This window comes from Balaenoptera borealis (assembly GCF_965194805.1).
Source record: "Balaenoptera borealis genome assembly, chromosome: 14".
NCBI classification, from domain to species: Eukaryota; Metazoa; Chordata; class Mammalia; order Artiodactyla; family Balaenopteridae; genus Balaenoptera; species Balaenoptera borealis.
Genome location: NC_138875.1, coordinates 9,363,582 through 9,384,549, shown reverse-complemented (window position 1 = coordinate 9,384,549; position 20,968 = coordinate 9,363,582). Strand labels below are relative to the sequence as shown.

General features: G+C 36.1%; 1 long non-coding RNA gene across 1 annotated transcript in view; it reads left to right on the top strand.

The window, feature by feature from the left end:
* LOC309611202 overlaps positions 1-18,231 on the top strand; it is a 175,542-nt gene extending 157,311 nt beyond the window's left edge. Inside the window, exon 4 of the long non-coding RNA XR_014234388.1 lies at positions 17,771-18,231. This is a non-coding gene — a long non-coding RNA (uncharacterized lncRNA). The remainder of the gene's footprint in view (positions 1-17,770) is intronic.
* Positions 18,232-20,968: the final 2,737 nt, after the last annotated feature.

The window sequence follows — 20,968 nt, the reverse complement described above, 5'->3', positions numbered from 1 at the left end:
GAGAGCTGCTGGAGAATTATGCAGAGAAAAGCAAGTGAAGCAGAAGGAACAAGTCCGTCTGCGTCCTCCTGCCTTCCTGCCCCCCACCAGCATCCCCTGTTGTCACATCCTAACAGGGAGTCTGGCTGGCCTTGGCAGAGTCCCTGCACCAATATCATGATAAAGAAGTAGAGAATCTAGAAAAGTGGGTATCTTAAAGTGGGCATCTTTTTAATATAAGATAATCTGTGGTCTTGATGGAAGAAGGAAAATTTTAATGCTGTAGCCCGTCACCAAGGATTTTTGCTCCTCTTAATTTCCTATATAATTCTATGTGCCATGATTGATCCTAAGTACTTATCTGAGAAATAAAGCACACACAAAAAAACATGCACTAGAATGAGATTGGTAAATGTAGAAACAAAAACATTCTGAGCAAGCAGCATAGTCTACAGTGGCTGGGACTGGCTTCAGAGAAAGCAAATTCCATATGAACTAGCGACCACCATGATGTTGTTAGAAACAGAAATGATTGGGATTTCTGGGGTAGAATTTCTAATATTTATACACAGTATGCTTCATATTTTACTATTGCTTCATATTTTAAAAATAATTTTAATTTATTCAAATCTACAATGCCATTGTTTATTGAATAGGGAACTCTAATTTTTAACAGCAAAGAAGTTTGACAGTTTGACAACAGAGAAGAAAAATCACTGTAGTATCTTTTTTAACATGTTATTGATTTTTCACATGATCTTAATGTATTTAACCCAGTGGAGGCAAAGACAGTTATAACTGGCTTCGACTTTCCCAAACTTATGGTTGATTACAATTCAACATCAAACATTATTTTTATGTACATTTGATTTTTTATAAATAGATCAACATACATAAAGTTTATTATGCAAATGGACTGTCTACCTCTTTCATATTCTCAGCTCAGGAAATTTTGAAATATTTCAATTAATTTGGAAGTCTCTTCCACTCTGTCAGGTTTTTCTCTGGGATTATGCCTTACTAAATAAAAAAGGTAGTCATAAAATTGAACAATTTTTTAACCAGAGAATACTGCACCCCCAGACTCTCTTCAATGAAGTAACGTATATTAAACAAAAAAGTAACACTAGGTGGTGAAGAGAACTAAAAGTATATTATAATCATTTTAAGCAGCAATAACCAATAATATATTAAGCATTACTTTCAATTCTTAGACCTGAATTTTTGCTATTTTAAATTCCTCTGTGAGTTATTCTCATCTACTTATTAGGGAGATGTGTCTCATTCTAGTACTGAGTAAATTATGAACCCACATTCTGAAGAATAAGGTTGTATTCCTTGGTCTGCTCCCATTGACTTTTCCCATTAGCAGCTATCAGCAAAACAACTGAGACAGAAAGCTGGGGAGAGAGAGAGGCAGAAATAAATGGACAACATGTGTCAGTTCATATTATGGGAAAACTACTATCCTAGGAGTTTAAAGGAATAGAAAAAAATGTTTTAATATATTTAATATATATTATCCTTTCTGCTGAAGCCCTTTGTCAGGTGGAGAAATGTGATATATACATAAGGAGGATGAACATGACATGACCACTGAATCAGTAAACAGCACTTACCCACCTCATAGTGGTCAGATTTGGTAGTTGATTCAAGCAGAGACAAGTCTGTATCTAGGCGTCCACTTACACTATTTAATATAAAACTGAATACAGACGGTGGCACCTCTCACCAGCCTGTGCCCAGTGATATATCTGTGAATTCCATTCTAACTTTAAGGCTAACCAAGTGGGCGAAGAGAAACATTATCTTCTACCACTTGGTATCAATGTTGAGTTTTGTGTGAGGACTGCACCCACTTAATTCAGTGATCAATCATACATCCAAATGCAAAGCTGCACTGCTTTTTTCCAGGACCCTGAGTACACACCATGGCAGACTAGACTTTTCTTCAGAGTGATACACTAGGGTGTCACACAGCTGGAAAAATTACTTTAATAACCAGAAAATCAATCAGCAGTTACAATGTTGCTATCTTTTACAATCAGTGGGAGAAATTAAAACCTCATGCTTAAGCATCAGCAGCTTGGCAAATTATCTTCCCTCCCTGGGCCTCCTTCCTCATCTCTAAAATCAGAGATATACTATTCAGAGGGTTATTGGATTAGTTAAATCAGTTAAAACATGAAATGTACACTGTGTCAGGTGACCTAAGAAGTACTCAGATATGTTATTTATATTACATTTGATCTTAGCCCAAAGGCTGAGAGGTGATTTATATCTTATTTGTAAATACTATTATGAAATCATTAGGAATTTGCAAGGATTGTACATTGATTTCAGTGTATCAAAATGCCACTGTCATTAATGGTATTGAGCTTGTATGTCCATGTCCTGTGGATATCCATGTGTCATGTTCATCATGAGATGAACACAGGACCACACAAAAGAGAACATGCCTTATATCATTCAGCAAATCCTCATGGAAAACAAAAGAAAGGCGCAGACATTTTTTAAATGTCTCCGACATGCTCTGTGTGAGCTAGAAATTTTGTATGGATTATGTCCTTTAAACTTAACAACATTCTCATGAGTGTATAATTATCACTATTTTAGTATCAATGTAAATGAGTAAGATTAAATAATTGGTTTAAGACCAATGTAAACTACCTTTTATTAGACTCCAAAATTTCATACCTTTCTCATGATTATATTGAATCCCACAACTTACCAAGAGAAGTGTATGTAATATCTACTTCTAGAATCATTATTTAAAATAATAATAGCAATTTGTCACGTTAACATGACATTTAAAAATATGCATTATGACCAAGATATAGAAACAGCCTAAGTGTCCATCAACAGATGAATGGATAAAGAAGATGTGGTATGTGTGTGTGTGTGTATGTATATATATATATATATATATATATATATATATATATATATATATATATATATATGTATGTGTATATATATATGCATATATATTCAGCCATGAGAAAAAATAGAATCCTACCATTTGTGCCAACATAGGTAGACCTGGGGCGTCATGTTAAGTGATTAAATCAGACAGAGAAAGACAGATACTGTGTGATATCACTTATATGTGGAATCTTTTTTTAAAAGTCTAATTCACAGAAACAGAGAGTAGAAATGTGGTTGCCAGAGGCTGGGTGTTGGGGGTAGGAAATGAGGAGATGTTGGTCAGAGTACAAACTTCTGAATATGAATAAATTCTTGGAATCTCATGCACAGCATTGCAATTATAAATAACAATAACAATGCTGTACAATATACTTAAAAGTTGCTAAGAGAATAGGTCTTAAATGTTTTTATAGCACACACAAAAACAGTAATTATGTAATGTGATAAAGATGTTGGCTAATTCTAAAATGGTAATCGTATTGCAATATATGAGAATCAAATCAATACTTTGTATACCTTAAACTTACACAATGTCATATATCAATTAGATTTCAATAAAGCTGGGGGAAATATGCATTATCTCATTTGGTTTGCATGAATACCTAACTTTAGAGATTCTAGATAATATGCTACCATTGATTAAGCAAGCTATAAAATATCCAGAAAAAAAGCAAGATACCAAATAGGTTGTATATTTATGTTATTTCCCTACTCCTCATAGGTTTTTTAAAACAATCATCCAGGAAATATGATATTATTTCATAAATCTATATATCATTTGTATATTTTCCAGGGGTAGATAGAGGGAGATTTTGGTGTTGAAAGGCATTGAAATACGAGGTCTATCAGGAAAGTTCTCCTTCAAAATGTGCCTGTTCAGGCCTGTACTGGGAGCACGATTGCTCTCAAGGACACTTCGCCTGTAAGCTTTGAATTGGTGTCAGGAGCTTAGCTTGCTGTGCTCCCAGAGCTGTGAATAACCTCTGATTACCAGACCGCAGATCTTCCACATTGATTTGGGAGCATTTTTTCTTTTGTGTTTTTTTTCTTTTTTGCGGGGAGTCTTGGCTGCTCCCAAGTGACAGTCTTAGGGTATAACTGAGGATATCTACCCATGTGATTCACTGTGAAGAATCAAACTAGACCCCAAACTTTTATCATTTCTTGCACTCAAGTGGTTGCTGGCTGATAATCTTACACATGGACTCAGAATCTAATGAAGGATTTGGTGCTAGACATAAATGCTTTTAATGGAAATACTGTTTCCTATGTAAGAATAAGAATGAGTAAGAAAAGTTAAGAAGAAATAATTCTTCATTTCCTTTTGTTTATTTTGTTTTCTGTGTCTTTAAACTAGAATACACATAATATACCTAACATTTTTCTTGGAGAATCTGCTCTTGGAAGAGATTGAAGAAAAATAAAATTTTTGCCTCAGTTTCACCAGAGGCATAATGAGATTTTTCTGAAGTAAGAGACATACCTTTTGGGGTGAAAATTAGAAACTAAGACCTCGGAAACTATAAACATGTTACATAAAACTGTAAATTTCTCTCAAAATGTGATTTGAACATAAGTAAACCAGAAATGATAGATGTTTTAATAAAAGACACTACAGCCAGCTACTGTATGTAATTATTGTTGGTTTCATTTAGAGAAATGTATGTTTTCTCAGAATAAAATAGCAGAACACACACAGACAGGCACACACACACACACACACACACACAAATATGCAAACTAGCACCTAAAATCACTTTATTGTCTTTCTCACACACATACTTCTAAAATAGTATATAAATAAGTACATAAGTACATACATGAATTAAAAAAGTAATTCATTAAAAAAAGATCTTAATTCATACGGTCCTAAAAAAAAATTTAGTGAGTGAAAACACATACATGCGCGCCAGAGGAATAGATATATAAACAAAATTAACAATGTAAGGCCAGAACTGAAATTGGGATACACTTGTGAGAATGGCAGAGCAGAGTGACAGAAGCCAGATATCAAGAAAGATTTTATTATAAAGGAGGAAGTTGGCTATAAAGGAGCAAGATTCAGCAATGAAACTTGTGGAACACAGGGCAGTCTGATGTTTTGACAACCTGGCTACTGCTACTTGAACCCTTTCCAACACAGCCACTTCAGAAGTGTGTGTGCGTCCAGGGAAGAGCAGATGAAAGCAGGTCTAAAAGAACTGCCTCACTGCGTTGAGTGACACCATGCACCCTTTCTACAGGGAGACACAAAAGAAGAATTCTCCTCCTCAATTTACTGCAGCTCTGGTCCATCTCAGCCCTGAAAGTCTTGGTAGGCATAATGACCAGCTGGACTCTGAACCTATATTTTATATTTTTTCTCACATCTGTGAACTCAAAGAATAGCCAGGTGTGGGGAATTAAACAGCAGACTGGCCGCAGTAGGGAATAGCCTACCTTGATTCTAGAGCTCATATTGGAATCCCGGAAGTGCTAGTATGAAAAGCCTTGAAAATTGCAGTTATCCAGTGCAATCTGTTTATTAATTTTAATTGGACTGCATTAACTCCTGGAGACTAGTGTAGCCTGAGCATCTATGAAGACATATTTATAATAGTGCAGAAAACCACAAACAAGTTCGGTCCAAAGCTTGATAATTGTCCTTCAGAAATTAATATCTTGAAGATGGACATTGTGAAATAAATAGGTGTTATATCAGCATAAATGTAGAATTCTTCAAAGTTTTACCTATGTCATTTTTGTATGTAAATTTTAGTAGTTTAGTAGCCTGTTATTTTTAAAAAAAGAAACAATGTTAGGAAGTTAAGTAGGAACCTAGGTGGGAGCTTCTAAGGAAGACTTTTAGTACCAAAGACTCACTAAAATTTCCCTTTATCTACCCCTAGAAAACATACAAATTATATATAGATTTATGAAATAATACATGTTTCCTGGATAATTTTTTTTAAACCTATGAGGAGTATGGGAATAACATAAAAATACAACTCCTTTGCTATCCTGCTTTTTTTTATATTGTATAACTTGCCTAATCAATGGTAGCATACTATCTAGAATCTCTAAACTTAGGCATTCATGCAAACCAAATGAGATAATGTTCTTACCACACACACAGGAAATAGTAATTATATGATTTGATGAAGACATTAGCTAACACTAAAATGGTAATCGTGTTGCAATATATAAGTGAATCAAATCAACACTTTGCACACCTTAAACTTATACAATGTCATATGTTAATTAGATTTCGACAAAACTGGGGAAAATATGCATTATCTCACAATTTTAGATATGGAGCATAAAATTATAAAATATCAGAACTGGAAGAGTCCACAAAGATCATCTTGTCTAAAACTGAAATTTACAGTTAAGAAACAGCTACAGAATTAAAAAGACAAAATCATGTAACTAAGATAAGAATATTAGTAATAAGAATGAGGAAAAAATGCAGGAAGGAAAGGAGGAGGGAAAATTGTGATTTTTATTTGTGTATACTACATGCTGTACATCACAGAGCACGATTTGTTCTCTTAATTTTTCTACTATACCAGAACACTGAATGAAGATTTTCAAAAATATTCAGACATATCACATTCATAATCTTCAAGAAAACCCAGTTCCTTTGGAAAAGAGGACCTCATTTCATTAGGGAAAGCAGATTGCATTTCTTTGCTTCTATTAGCATTTTGCAGCAATGTTCTCACCACAGAAAGAGAAGAGTCATGGAAATATTCTGAAATGCTGACCCTCCTTAGATATTTTGTTAGAATATAATTTTCCTCACTCCCTTACGCAATTCAATCACTAGATATAAAGCAACATGAAAAACGTCTGTCTTCATTTTCATGTATGCTGCCTAATGTATTTGTTTTGTTGCTGTTGCTGCTTTGTTCTGTTTTTAACCTGTTAACCTACTACTTACTAATCTGCTATTCTTGCCTGTATTTACTTTAGGTTTACTTATATTTACTTTAAAATTTTGTATTAGTTGAAATTCAGGTTCAATTGTTAGTGAATGAGACCCAACTGTAGTGACTTCAGAAATCAGGTTTATTCTTTCATGTAAAGGAAGTCTGGAGGTAGCTGGTCAAAGGCTGGCATTGCAGGTAATTCTGTGACATCATTAACCAAGAATTTTCTCTCCTCTGATATCATTAGTATTTGGCTCACAAGCTCAAGGTTACCCCATGGTTTAAAATGGCTGCTGAGACTCAGGGCATCAAGTCAAATAAAAAACAATAATTACAAATTTTCCTAAGCCACAGGCAGAAATACAGACTCTTGCTGCAGAATTCAGGATTTTATTAGATATATATTATTTTGTATTACAGGTATGTAACAACTAGTTTAGTTAATGAAACTCTTAGAGATAAGGTGTTAAAAAGCAGCATGGTAGAAATAGGTTTAAATAATCTAATTATATAATTTTTTTTCCTTATTTATTTATTTATTTATTTTTTAATGAGTCATCAATTTTATACACATCAGTATATACATGTCAATCCCAATCGCCCAATTCAGCACACCACCATCCCCACCCCACCACAGTTTTCCCCCCTTGGTGTCCATATGTTTGTTCTCTACACCTGTGTCTCAACTTCTGCCCTGCAAACCAGTCATCTGTACCATTTTTCTAGGTTCCACATACATGCATTAATATACGATATTTGTTTTTCTCTTTCTGACTTACGTCACTCTGTATGACAGTCTCTAGATCCATCCACGTCTCAACAAATGACTCAATTTCGTTCCTTTTTATGGCTGAGTAATATTCCATTGTATATATGTACCACAACTTCTTTATCCATTCGTCTGTTGATGGGAATTTAGGTTGCTTCCATGACCTGGCTATTGTAAATAGTGCTGCAATGAACATTGGGGTGCATGTGTCTTTTTGAATTATGGTTTTCTCTGGGTATATGCCCAGTAGTGGGATTGCTGGGTCATATGGTAATTCAATTTTTAGTTTTTTAAGGAACCTCCATATTGTTCTCCATAGTGGCTGTATCAATTTACATTCCCACCCACAGTGCAAGAGGGTTCCCTTTTCTCCACACCCTCTCCAGCATTTGTTGTTTGTAGATTTTTCTGATGATGCCCATTCTAACAGGAGTGAGGTGATACCTCATTGTAGTTTTCATTTGCATTTCTCTAATAATTAGTGATGTTGAGCATCTTTTCATGTGCTTCTTGGCCATCTGTATGTCTTCTTTGGAGAAATGTCTATTTAGGTCTTCTGCCCATTTTTGGATTGGGTTGTTTGATTCTTTAATATTGAGCTGAATGAGCTGTTTATATATTTTGGAGATTAATCCTTTGTCTGTTGATTCGTTTGCAAATATTTTCTCCCATTCTGAGGGTTGTCTTTTCGTCTTGTTTATGGTTTCCTTTGCTGTGCAAAAGCTTTGAAGTTTCATTAGGTCCCATTTGTTTATTTTTGTTTTTATTTCCATTACTCTAGGAGGTGGATCAAAAAAGATCTTGCTGTGATTTATGTCAAAGAGTGTTCTTCCTATGTTTTCCTCTAAGAGTTTTATAGTGTCCGGTCTTACATTTAGGTCTCGAATCCATTTTGAGTTTATTTTTGTGTATGGTGTTAGGGAGTATTCTAATTTGATTCTTTTACATGTAGCTGTCCAGTTTTCCCTGTACCACTAACTGAAGAGACTGTCTTTTCTCCATTGTATATCTTTGCCTCCTTTGTCATAGATTAGTTGACCATAGGTGCGTGGGTTTATCTCTGGGCTTTCTATCTTGTTCCATTGATCTATGTTTCTGTTTTTGTGCCACTACCATATTGTCTTGATTACTGTAGCTTTGTAGTATAGTCTGAAGTCAGGGAGTCTGATTCCTCCAGTTCCGTTTTTTCCCTCAAGACTGCTTTGGCTATTCGGGGTCTTTTATGTCTCCATACAAATTTTAAGATGATTTGTTCTAGTTCCATGGAAAATGCCATTGGTAATTTGATAGGGCTTGCACTGAATCTGTAGATTGCTTTGGATAGTATAGTCATTTTCACAATATTGATTCTTCCAATCCAAGAACATAGTATATCTCTCCATGTGTTGGTATCATCTTTAATTTCTTTCATCAGTGTCTTATAGTTTTCTGCATACAGGTCTTTTGTCTCCCTAGGTAGGTTTATTCCTAGGTATTTTATTCTTTTTGTTGCAATGGTAAATGGGAGTGTTTCCTTAACTTCTCTTTCAGATTTTTCATCATTAGTGTATAGGAATGCAAGAGATTTCTGTGCATTAATTTTGTATCCTGCAACTTTACCAAATTCATTGATTAGCTCTAGTAGTTTTCTGGTGGCATTTTTAGGATTCCCTATGTATAGTATCATGTCATCTGCAAACAGTGACAGTTTTACTTCTTCTTTTCCAATTTGTATTCCTTTTATTTCTTTTTCTTCTCTGTTTGCCGTGGCTAGGACTTCCAAAACTATGTTGAATAATAGTGGTGAGAGTGGACATCCTTGTCTCATTCCTGATCTTAGAGGAAATGCTTTCAGTTTTTCACCATTGAGAATGATGTTGGCTGTGGGTTTGTCATATATGGCCTTTATTATATTGAGGTAGGTTCCCTCTATGCCTACTTTCTGGAGAGTTTTTATCATAAATGGGTGTTGAATTTTGTCAAAAGCTTTTTCTGCATCTATTGAGACGATTATATGGTTTTTCTTCTTCAGTTTGTTAATATGGTGTAGCACATTGATTGATTTGTGTATATTGAAGAATCCTTGCATCTCTGGGGTAAATCCCACTTGATCGTGGTGTATGATCCTTTTAATGTGTTGTTGGATTCTGTTTGCTAGTATTTTGTTGAGGATTTTTGCATCTATATTCATCAGTGATATTGGTTTGTAATTTTCTTTTTTTGTAATATCTTTGTCTGGTTTTGGTATCAGTGTGATGGTGGCCTCATAGAATGAGTTTGGGAGTGTTCCTTCCTCTGCAATTTTTTGGAAGAGTTTGAGAAGGATGGGTGTTAGCTCTTCTCTAAATGTTTGATAGAATTTACCTGTGAAGCCATCTGGTCCTGTACTTTTGTTTGTTGGAAGATTTTTAATCACAGTTTCAGTGTCATTACTTGTGATTGGTCTGTTCATATTTTCTGTTTCTTCCTGGTTCAGTCTTGGAAGGTTATACCTTTCTAAGAATTTGTCCATTTCTTCCAGATTGTCCATTTTATTGGCATAGAGTTGCTTGTAGTAGTCTGCCTTTAAAGGGCAAATATATCACCACATAATGCTATTTAAGAAGGTATTATTTTTCACAAAGTCCTACCAATAGTTCAAAAATATAAACTAAATAAAGATGAGAAATAGACTTTAGGTAGGCTCAAGCTTCAGGTGGACTCAACAGCTTAAATAAACGGAGTCATGTATTTTTCACAAATGGATTCAATTGTTAAATTAAAATTTAGTCAGAAAAATATAAATTGAAATATGAAATTTACAATTTGGAAAATAACCAAAATTTTAGAGATCCATATAAAAAAATAATAATTTTTAACTCCGAAAAAGACAACCAGCTCATGAAAGAACTCTAAGACCAAATTTCCTCAGTTATCTAAGAATTAAGAGCCAGTAGAGAAGGATACATATAAACTAACTGCAAGCAAAAGGGCTCTTGGAAGATCCTGTTTACCATATTGATAGGAAACAAGAATTGTCAAAACCTGTTCAGTTATATCCCTTTGAGGAAAAAATTAGTATTCCAGAAACTTCCTGTCATTTTTCTTAACTCCCAAGTGGCATTGTCTGCAAATATAGAAAAATTACCATATACTCATAAATTTTAAGCCACTCTATCCACAATTAATTCCAGCTTCGTAGAACAGTATATTCTTTAGCGGAAATGTAAGTAGTTTGAAAAAACTAAGAATGAAGACAAATTGTAATAAGTATAAAAGGAAAAAATAGAGTACTTTTTGTTTTAAAGTAAAACATCTGGTTGTATCATAAAATATAAGAAAACAGCAAAGGACAGAAGTTGTGTGTGTAGTCAGTTGTAGAAAGCTTGAGGGAAAATTGATTTTATTTTCTCTGCTTTACTGGAACTAATCAAGGAGTGGAACTTTGTAACAATCCTAAATACTTTTCAATTTCTAACATGGACCTTCAATTTGGGAACTGTTATCATAGAATATTCCTTTCTTCTTTTTGATATAACCTGTAAAAATTTAATAAGCAGGATTTATTCTGCAAATAGAACTGTCAGATAAAATATATTAAAATTTCTTTTAATTTAACTGCATATAATCAGATTATAGCTGATCTAGAAATTAGAATACTACATTATGTATGAGACAGGAAATGAGCAAAGAATTACCCAAAGTCCGAGAATCCCTATGGAGAAAAGACTAATGGGGCATAGATAGAATAATTGGAGAAAAATCTGTGAGAATCCAGATTGATTCTTCTTAGATTAATGTAGATCTTTATTTTGGTATGAATATGAAGAGGTTAAGATTATGCTCTTAGGGCATTAACTCAGGGCCCACATCAAAGATCTATTGTCTATAAAAACTGACTTCTGATCCAGTAGCCAGAAATTCTCCTTCTTGCCTCAGATCAATGAGTCCTCAACTAAATTAGTCAAAATATCTTCATGTCTTATACTAGGGTCATCTTTAAATCCAATGCTACTATACTAAATGAATCACTGTGGCTAATGAAAAACACACATATTTCTAGTTAATTATTTATAAATAAGTTTTGTTTTTTTCTTCTCATATTGCCATTCATTTTTGTAATGTTCCTAATCAAGCAACTCTATAAAGCTTACACAGTGAAGAATCTCATGACTGTGATTTTGTAGTTAGAGAAGTATCTGTACACAGGAAGGATTTTTGTCCATTCTCATACCAAAATGAGTCTTAATGCTTTTCTTCATGGCAATTATCTTAAAAATAAAAAGAGTTGATACCAGCCTGGCTGTGCATAGTCAGTCTCTTGTAGAATTCCATTCCTAACCAGGAGCAAAATAGGTTCAAAAGTTTAAGAGCTGGCCCTTTCTAGGGCATGTCAGTTTGCCATAAATAAAGAGATAAGTATATACACCAAAAGTAAACGTATTTGGAGTAATGATTATGTGATGCCTTTTGTCATTAGTGAAAAAGTCAGTAATAAAATGGTAATACAGAGTCTACAGAAAATATTGTTAGCAGATTATCATGCTAAATAGGTTGCCCTGGCAAAATCTTTATGCAAGAATCTTTTGTAAAAGAAACACAAAGCATGAGAAGGATCAAAAATTCCATCATAGATATGGAAATGTGCTGTGATTCAAAAAATGAACACTGGAAATTATCATATTTAAAATCCATGGGAATAAGATTTAGAAATGTTAGAATAGCCATCTGACTGCCCCAGATAAAACCTCAGTTGCACACTTGCCAAAACCCTCCTTGAAGCAATGCAGTAGAGATTAACTGTAAACATTAAGCAAACATTGTGAGAAACACCAGGAGGAAACTTTTCTAAGATAGCAGAGCCTGGGGAATTCATGACTTTTATGTGATTGATATAATTAAGAAAAAGTAAAGGTAAGATTGAACTGGAACTACGTCCTAAAAGATCCTTTCATCCTCTTCAAATAGATTTAATATAATTTCCTTCCGCTATGGTTATGGCAATATCCTAATAATAGTTTATTATCTGAACTGGTTGGACCATTTTCCTGTAGAACTACAACCCTCATAATGGCTAAAACAAAAATAGCTACTCTGTTTCCCAGCTGGGACATTCAGATTTATCTACCCAGTGATAGAGGAACATATTTTACTGGGAGAGCTGTTTATAAACTATGCAAAGATTTGTCACTTACTCAGAAGCTTAATTTCCTTATCATTCCCAATACTCTTGAAAAGTGGAAAAAAATAAACATTAAAACTAAAATTAGCTAACCAACCAGATACCATTGAATTCCTGTGGCTTAAAGTACTACCCTTGGCTTATATGGCCCTGTGGTCTTGCCGCTCAGATACTGATAGATTGTGTCTTTATGATCATTCTCAAGCAGGCCCCTGCAGCTAGAAATGTAGCCATTCACACTGGGTTCAACAGTCTAAATGTTGCTCTAGCTAATCATTGTAGGGGGATGATGAAATATAATCAGTCCTACCATTTACAGGTATAGGCTGTCGTTCCTCAAAAACCACCTAACCAGGCCCTCACATGACCAAAAAACAGGTGAACAAGTGCCCTGGAGGAGACACCAGAGAAAGATTACCCTTAAAACCTGCTGGTGGAAGACCTTATCAAGGACTCTATTGCCCGTACAGAAATTAATGACAAGGAATTAATCCTTGGATACATATTTCTCAACTAACATGACCACACAGCCTACAAGAATTGGGATAACACCTATTAAACATCTTAAACTGTTGTTCTTCACAGAACTTTCAGAAGCGATTGGTACATAGAACACTAACACAGGATATTTGGAAAACACAGACAAACACCACAGAGAGTTCTGCCGAAGACCACTGGAAAAATATTCTATATGTCATACCTTCATTTGCTATGCTTTTAAAAAAATTATCCCTTTGGTCATACATTTCCTTTTCACTGTTTTGAGATGATGTGCTTCTGACTTTGCCTTTTTTTTTCACATTGTTAGTAATAATACCTTCCTTAGATTTAAGGTTTACTAGAGAAAATCACTACCCTAATTTAACTTTCATGAGATATTGTCAGGCACCAATATTAAAAATAATATTGCTATGTTTCACTAACGTTACCAATACTGTAATGATATGTTTAAGTGAAATGTTCTTGCTCTACATAAGGGGAATACACTGATTCTTGGGCTGTAACAGTAACTGTCATGATGACACCAAGAAACAATATCTTACAGCTCAAAGAAGTTAATTGTATCTCTTTTGAAGCTTCTGGATTATCTATGTGGGAGATTAGACTCTTCAATGCGTGGGTTTAAGAATCATAGTTTCATGGAGTTAGTAGTTAGACCACTCCAGCACCCTCACAAGGAGTCCAAAAGGATAAAAACGTTTGGGGTGAAGTAAATAATAACTGGTAGAACAGATTTCTAAGACTATCAATTTAATCTATAGTAATGACCATGGAACGTTAAGCATTTAAAAGGAAAGGGAAGAACTTGTTTTTCTAAAAATTGTTAGTATATTAAGACTTATAGACAGAGTGCTCCGTGGACCTGATCTGATTCTGCGTCACATATCAGAGGTGTTGTCTGTAGTAAATAGTGATCCCTTGGCTTCTAGTTACCTATCCAGTCTTGTTACCCATCAGAGAAAAAGGCCGTGTCTGGAGCCTGCTTGATTGACACAAGACTCTTCAAAGAAATCAACTATTTGTCCTAAAATGAATGTCTTATACTCTCTGGTAATAGTTATCCATGTGGGGTACTGACTTACCAAACAAAATCTTTCCTCTGACCTTACACTAAACTTTTAAAATGTGTTTTTGTAGGGAAAAAAAGTCATCACAAGGAAGAGCCCACAAGTTTCACTTTTATGGAGATTCAGAATGTCACTGGGAAATGAAATTTGTTTAATTACTTCCTATCAAATTTGATAGTCTAAATGCTTAAATAGGAGATGCTGTTTTAAAGTATGCCAAAGTTGTCTCCTGGTATAGTTTGCTGATCATTATTTTTATGTGTGAAAAAAAAAACAATTTTAATGAAAGAAAATTTAGTTATCCTTGTGGAAAGATTTCATTGTTACTGGTTCTACATGAAGTTTCCTCTAGACAGTGTTAAACTTTTAAAGTGGAAAATGATTGTTGATAAACTATAATAATATCCTTCTACATGCTTTATAATAGGAAAGAGCTTTGGAGGAATAGAATGATCACCATTTCAACAGTATCAATTATACATTCATGGCCATCAATGCATGTTATAAGTTGAATTATGACATTCACTGTAGGGCTTCATGGGAATATGAGCAGCTTGCATATAAGGGCTTAGGGACCATCAACTGCATCACAATTACCTATAAAACAGAGGTTAAAGAAATGTAAAAGAAATTGTGTCTCGTTTTCTTCTATGCAAAATGCCTTTAAAAATCTTTCACATGATTTGCAATTTATTTTGTCCTTTAATGAAACTCAGTAATATATTTAAAAATTTGGAGTATGTTCCATGGTCAAAAATCCCTGACTCTTCCAGGGTTCAGTAGTTTGCCAGGAACTATTTTTTCAAAAGGTACATAATTCTATATTTCGGTTGGCATATTTTAGTTCAGAAAACTCTCATGGTCAATGCAGTGATTATTCCATTAGGTCTTATTACATATGGTGTCTTTTCTCATCCTTGATAACATTACACGTGCCATATGGTCCAAGCAGCTGTCTAAGACCTGCCATGGAGAACATCTGTGTCTGTGCTCCACTGAAAGCTGACACCTTTCCTGTCACCCACCATCTGCATTAAACTGCTGATGATAAATGGTGCAAAATAAACTGGTAGATATCGTTTCAATTTGTATTTTCTGTGGACTAAGGTGAACATGACTGCTTGATGAAAATTCTGAAAATGATTGCCAAGACACAAAATATTTGGATACTCTGGAGTAGATTTAATAATATATCAAATTCATTAATGGTTAATGCAAATACTAAATTTATAATTTAAAAAAACATTGAAAGCAATCAAGACTTCAGTAAGTCCACTCTACTGGGTTTTATGGCACTTAAGCAGAAATGGTGTTAGAGTCATTTCATTTGACAGAATGATTTGTTCCATATTGCAGTTAAGAAAAATGATTAAAGCTCTTCGATTCAGTTAGCAAAGAGACTTTGAAAGTTTTTAAAATTTATGCAACTGCTTTCTGAAACCCCATATCTACTTCCTATAACTGCTCACGAGATCTGCATACCAACAGGAGAAAACAGTAACAACTTTCAAGGTTAATCATCCAGACTTCTTTAGTTCTAACCATGTTGAATTTCCTATTGAACTTCAAATCTTTTATTGATCACTCAATATTGATATAATGTTGTTGCTGCCTTATTCCTAAGATAAAATCACTCTGGTATTTCAGCAGACTGGTCTCCTTCTCCTCTTATTTTACATTGTTCTTCTCCTCCCCCTTCTTCTAAAATACCCCTGGGGCTTCCCTGGTGGCGCAGTGGTTGAGAATCTGCCTGCCAATGCAGGGCACACGGGTTCGAGCCCTGGTCTGGGAAGATCCCACATGCCGCAGAGCGACTAGGCCCGTGAGCCACAATTACTGAGCCTGCGCGTCTGGAGCCTGTGCTCCGCAACAAGAGAGGCCGCGATAGTGAGAGGCCCGCGCACCGCGATGAAGAGTGGCCCCCACTTGCCGCAACTAGAGAAAGCCCTCCCACAGAAACGAAGACCCAACACAGCCATAAATAAATAAATAAATAAATAAATAAATAAAAATTAAAAAATAAAATAAAATACCCCTGGATGCATGTTATTAATGATAATTAATTAATGATAATTCTTGTTTCATAACACACCAATATTATTAGTCCATGCATGGCCCCTTCCTTCCTTCCTCCCTTCCTTCTTCCCTTCCTTCCCTTCCACCCTTCCTCCCTCCCTCTTCCTTTCTCTTTTTCTTTCATTCTTAAAATTAATAAGATGAACATCTGAAACCTACTACCTTATCCAGCACTAGAACATTAACATTAAATTATGTCTGGGTTCCTCCCTCCTCCCATTCTTCTTACTCCTTCAATTTTTGAGGATTAAGTAAAGAGAAGAGAGGGCAAATTTAAAACGCTAATTTTGAGAAATTATCAGAAGAGAGAACATTAAGGAGACAAAGGATTGAGGTGAAATGGGCAGATGAACAGGAAGAAATGAGAGTCAAAACGGAAAGAACAGGATGGACAGAGGAAATACAAGAAGGAAGAGGATGGAGCATCTCTTTTCTCCACCCTCTTATTTCCCTCTTGGAGAGTATTTATTAGAGAGTGTGAGTCTGAGAAGGGGTGATGGCTGACAAGCCATTTAATCTTCCGAGCCTCAGGATTAGTCATTTTTAAGATCTTTTCCGGTTGAGATATTATTCTTATAACTTCTAAATTTCTGCACCTCATGGGAGGGATTATTTTGCCTTGTGGGACTAGCTTATGTAAAAATATTAGTGAAAGAGAGGAGTTTAAAGTAAACCTTCCCTGACTATCAGTCCAGTATTTACCAGGTTCACCCATAAACAACGATGTCTTTTAAGGCTCGTCCTGACTGGACTCTTCCTTCTTTAGGACAGAATTCCCTCTTAAAGTAAGACCATGTCATACTCAGCTAGTTTAGACATAATTTAAACTCAGCTTTTTTTTCAAATTCATGAATATTAAATGAAATGGAGAAAAAAATATGTATCTGTTTTTCTTCCTCATTCATTATTGACAATCATTAATGTATGTTGAAAACAACTGATGCTGTCACTGCACGACATCAGTACGACATTCTTTATTTAAATTTGAGGCAAATTCCATACCCTTACTTTTGAACACTTGAACCTTGTTCTTCATCACCTTCTAACATACAACATAATTTATTTACTGGTCCTATTGCTTATTTTTTACCCCTATAGAATGAAGGTAGAAATCTTTGTCTGATGACTAATATATCCCAAACACTTATAACTTCTTATACATATATTTATAGAGTAAGAGAAATGATTCCATTTAGAAACTATATATATTTCCACTTTAACAAAGTTTAATATTTTAATAAAATAATTCCTTTGAAATTTTCTCCATGAAAAAAATAAAGTTCTCAACTATGTTTTAGAGAGGAAATTCTTCCAACCTTTTATTACCCATCACTCAATCAACTTGATGTAAAATTAGCTTTTTGTCAACACAATACTCAATTCAAAATTATTATTACAGGGGGACCTTCAAGATGGTGGAGAAGTAAGATGTGGAGATCACCGTCCTCCCCACAAATACATCAAAACTACATCTACATGTGGAACAACTCCTACAGAACACCTACTGAACACTGGCAGAAGACCTCAGACTTCCCAAAAGGCAAGAAACTCCCCATGTACCTGGGTGGGGTAAAAGGAAAAAGAAAAAACAGAGACAAGAGAATAGGGATGGAACCTGCACCAGTGGGAGGGAGCTGTGAAGGAGGAAAGGTTTCCACACACTAGGAAGGCCCTTCACTGGCGGAGACTGGGGGTGGGTGGGGGGAAGCTTCAGAGCCATGGAGGAGAGCGCAGCAACAGGGGTGCAGAGGGCAAAGCGGAGAGGTTCCTGCACAGAGGATCTGTGTCGACCAGCACTCACCAGCCCGAGAGGATTGTCTGCTCATCCGCTGGGGTGGGTGGGGTCTGGGAGCTGAGGCTCGGGCTTCGGAGGTCGTATCCCAGGGAGAGGACTGGGGTTGGCTGCATGAACACAGCCTGAAGGGGGCTAGTGCGCCACAGCTAGCTGGGAGGGAGTCCAGGAAAATGTCTGGACCTGCCTAAGAGGCAAGACACCATTGTTTCAGGGTGCACGAGGAGAGGGGATTCAGAGCACCACCTAAATGAGCTCCAGAGACAGGCGCGAGCCGTGACTATCAGTGCAGACACCAGAGACGGGCATGAAATGCTAAGGCTGCTGCTGCTGCCACCAAGAAACCTGTGTGCAAGCACAGGTCACTATCCACACCACCCCTCCCAGGAGCCTGCATAGACTGCCACTGCCAGGTCCCGTGATACAGGGACAACTTCCCCGGGAGAATATACAGTGTACCTCAGGCTGTTGCAACGTCATGCTGGCCTCTGCCACCACAGGCTTGTCCCGCATTCTGTACCCCTACCCCCCTGGCCTGAGTGAGCCAGAGCCCCTACTCAGCCGCTCCTTTAACCCCGTCCTGTTGGGGCAAACAGGAGACACCCTCAGGAGACCTACATGCAGAGGCAGGGCCAAATCCAAAGCTGAACCCCAGGAGCTGTGCAAATAAAGAAGAGAAAGGGAAATCTCTCCCAGCAGCCTCAGGAGCAGCAGATTAAATCTCCTCAAATTGATGTACCTGCATCTGTGGGTATACCTGAATAGACAACGAATCATCCTAAAATCGAGGCAGTAGACTTTGGGAACAACTGTAGACTTGGGGTTTGCTTTCTGCATCTAGTTTGTTTCTAGTTTTATGTTTATCTTAGTTTAGTATTTAGAGCTTCTTATCATTGGTAGATTTGTTTATTGATTTGGTTGCTCTCTTCCTTTTTTTTTTAATATATATATATATTTTTTCCTTTTTCTCTTTTTGTGAGTGTGTATGTGTATGCTGCTTTGTGTGATTTTCTCTGCATAGCTTTGCTTTTACCTTTTGTCCTAGGGTCCTGTCTGTTGGTTTTTTTGTTTTTTGAGTTTCTTTTTAGTATAGTTTTTAGCACTTGTTATCATTGGTGGATTTGTTTATTGGTTTGGTTGCTCTCTTCTTTCTTTTTTAAATTTCTTTATTTTTAGTAATATTTTGTTTTATTTTTTATTTTAATAACTTTACTATATATATACTTTTTTCTTTCCTTCTTTTTTTTTTTCTCCCTTATCTTCTGAGCCGTGTGGCTGACAGGGTCTTGGTGCTCTGGCTGGGTGTCAGGCCTGAGCCTCTTAGGTGAGAAAGCCGAGTTTAGAACATAGGTCCAGCAGAGACCTCCTGGCCCCACGTAATATCAAATGGCAAAAGCTATCCAGGAGATCTCCATCTCAACGCTATGACCCAGCTCCACTCAATGACCAGCAAGCTACAGAGCTGGACACCCCATGCCAAACAACTAACAAGACAGGAACACAACCCCACCCATTAGCAGAGGGGCTGCCTAAAATCATAATAAGTTCACAGACACCCCAAAACACACCACCAGACATGGGCCTGCCCACCAGACAGACAAGATCCAGCCTCATCCACCAGAACACAGGTACCAGTCCCCTCCACCAGGAAGCCTACACAACCCACTGAACCAGCCTTAGCCACTGAGGGCAGACACCAAAAACAATGGGAACTACGAACCTGCACCCTGTGAAAAGGAGACCCCAAATGCAGTAAGTTAAACAAAATGAGAAGACAGAGAAATACACAGCAGATGAAGGAGCAAATAAATGAAGAGGAAATAGGCAGTCTACATAAAAAAGAATTCAGAGTAATGATAATAAAGATATCCAAAATCTTGGAAATAGAATGGAGAAAATACAAGAAACGTTTAACAAGGACCTAGAAGAACTAAAGCGCAAACAAACAATGATGAACAACACAAAAAAATGAAATTAAATATTCTCTAGAAGGAATCAATAGCAGAATAACTGAGGCAGAAGAACGGATAAGTGACCTGGAAGATAAAATAGTGGAAATAACTACTGTAGAGCAGAATAAAGAAAAAAGAATGAAAACAATTGAGGACAGTCTCAGAGACTTCTGGGAAAACATTAAACGCACCAACATTCAAATTATAGTGGTCCCAGAAGAACAAGAGAAGAAGAAAGGATCTGAGAAAATATTTGAAGAGATTATTGTTGAAAACGTCCCTAATATGGGAAAGGAAATAGTCAATCAAGTCCACGAAGTGCAGAGAGTCCCATACAGGATAAATCCAAAGAGAAACATGCCCAAACACATATTAATCAAACTATCAAAAATTAAATACAAAGAAAAAGTATTAAAAGCAGCAAGGGAAAAGCAACAAATAACATACAAGAGAATCCCCGTAAGGTTAACAGCTGATTTCTCAGCAGAAACCCTGCAAGCCAAAAGGGAGTGGTGGGACATATTTAAAGTGATGAAAGGGAAAAACCTACAACTAAGATTACTCTAGCCAGCAAGCATCTCATTCAGATTCGATGGAGAAATTAAAACCTTTACAGATAAGCAAAAGCTAAGAGAATTCAGCACCACCAAACCAGCTTTACAACAAATGCTAAAGGAACTCCTCTATGCAGGAAACACAAGAGAAGGAAAAGACCAACAATAACAAACCCAAAACATTTAAGAAAATGGGAATAGGAACGTACATATTGATAATTACCATGAATGTAAATGGATTAAATGCTCCAACCAAAAGACATAGACTGGCTGAATGGATACAAAAACAAGACCCATAC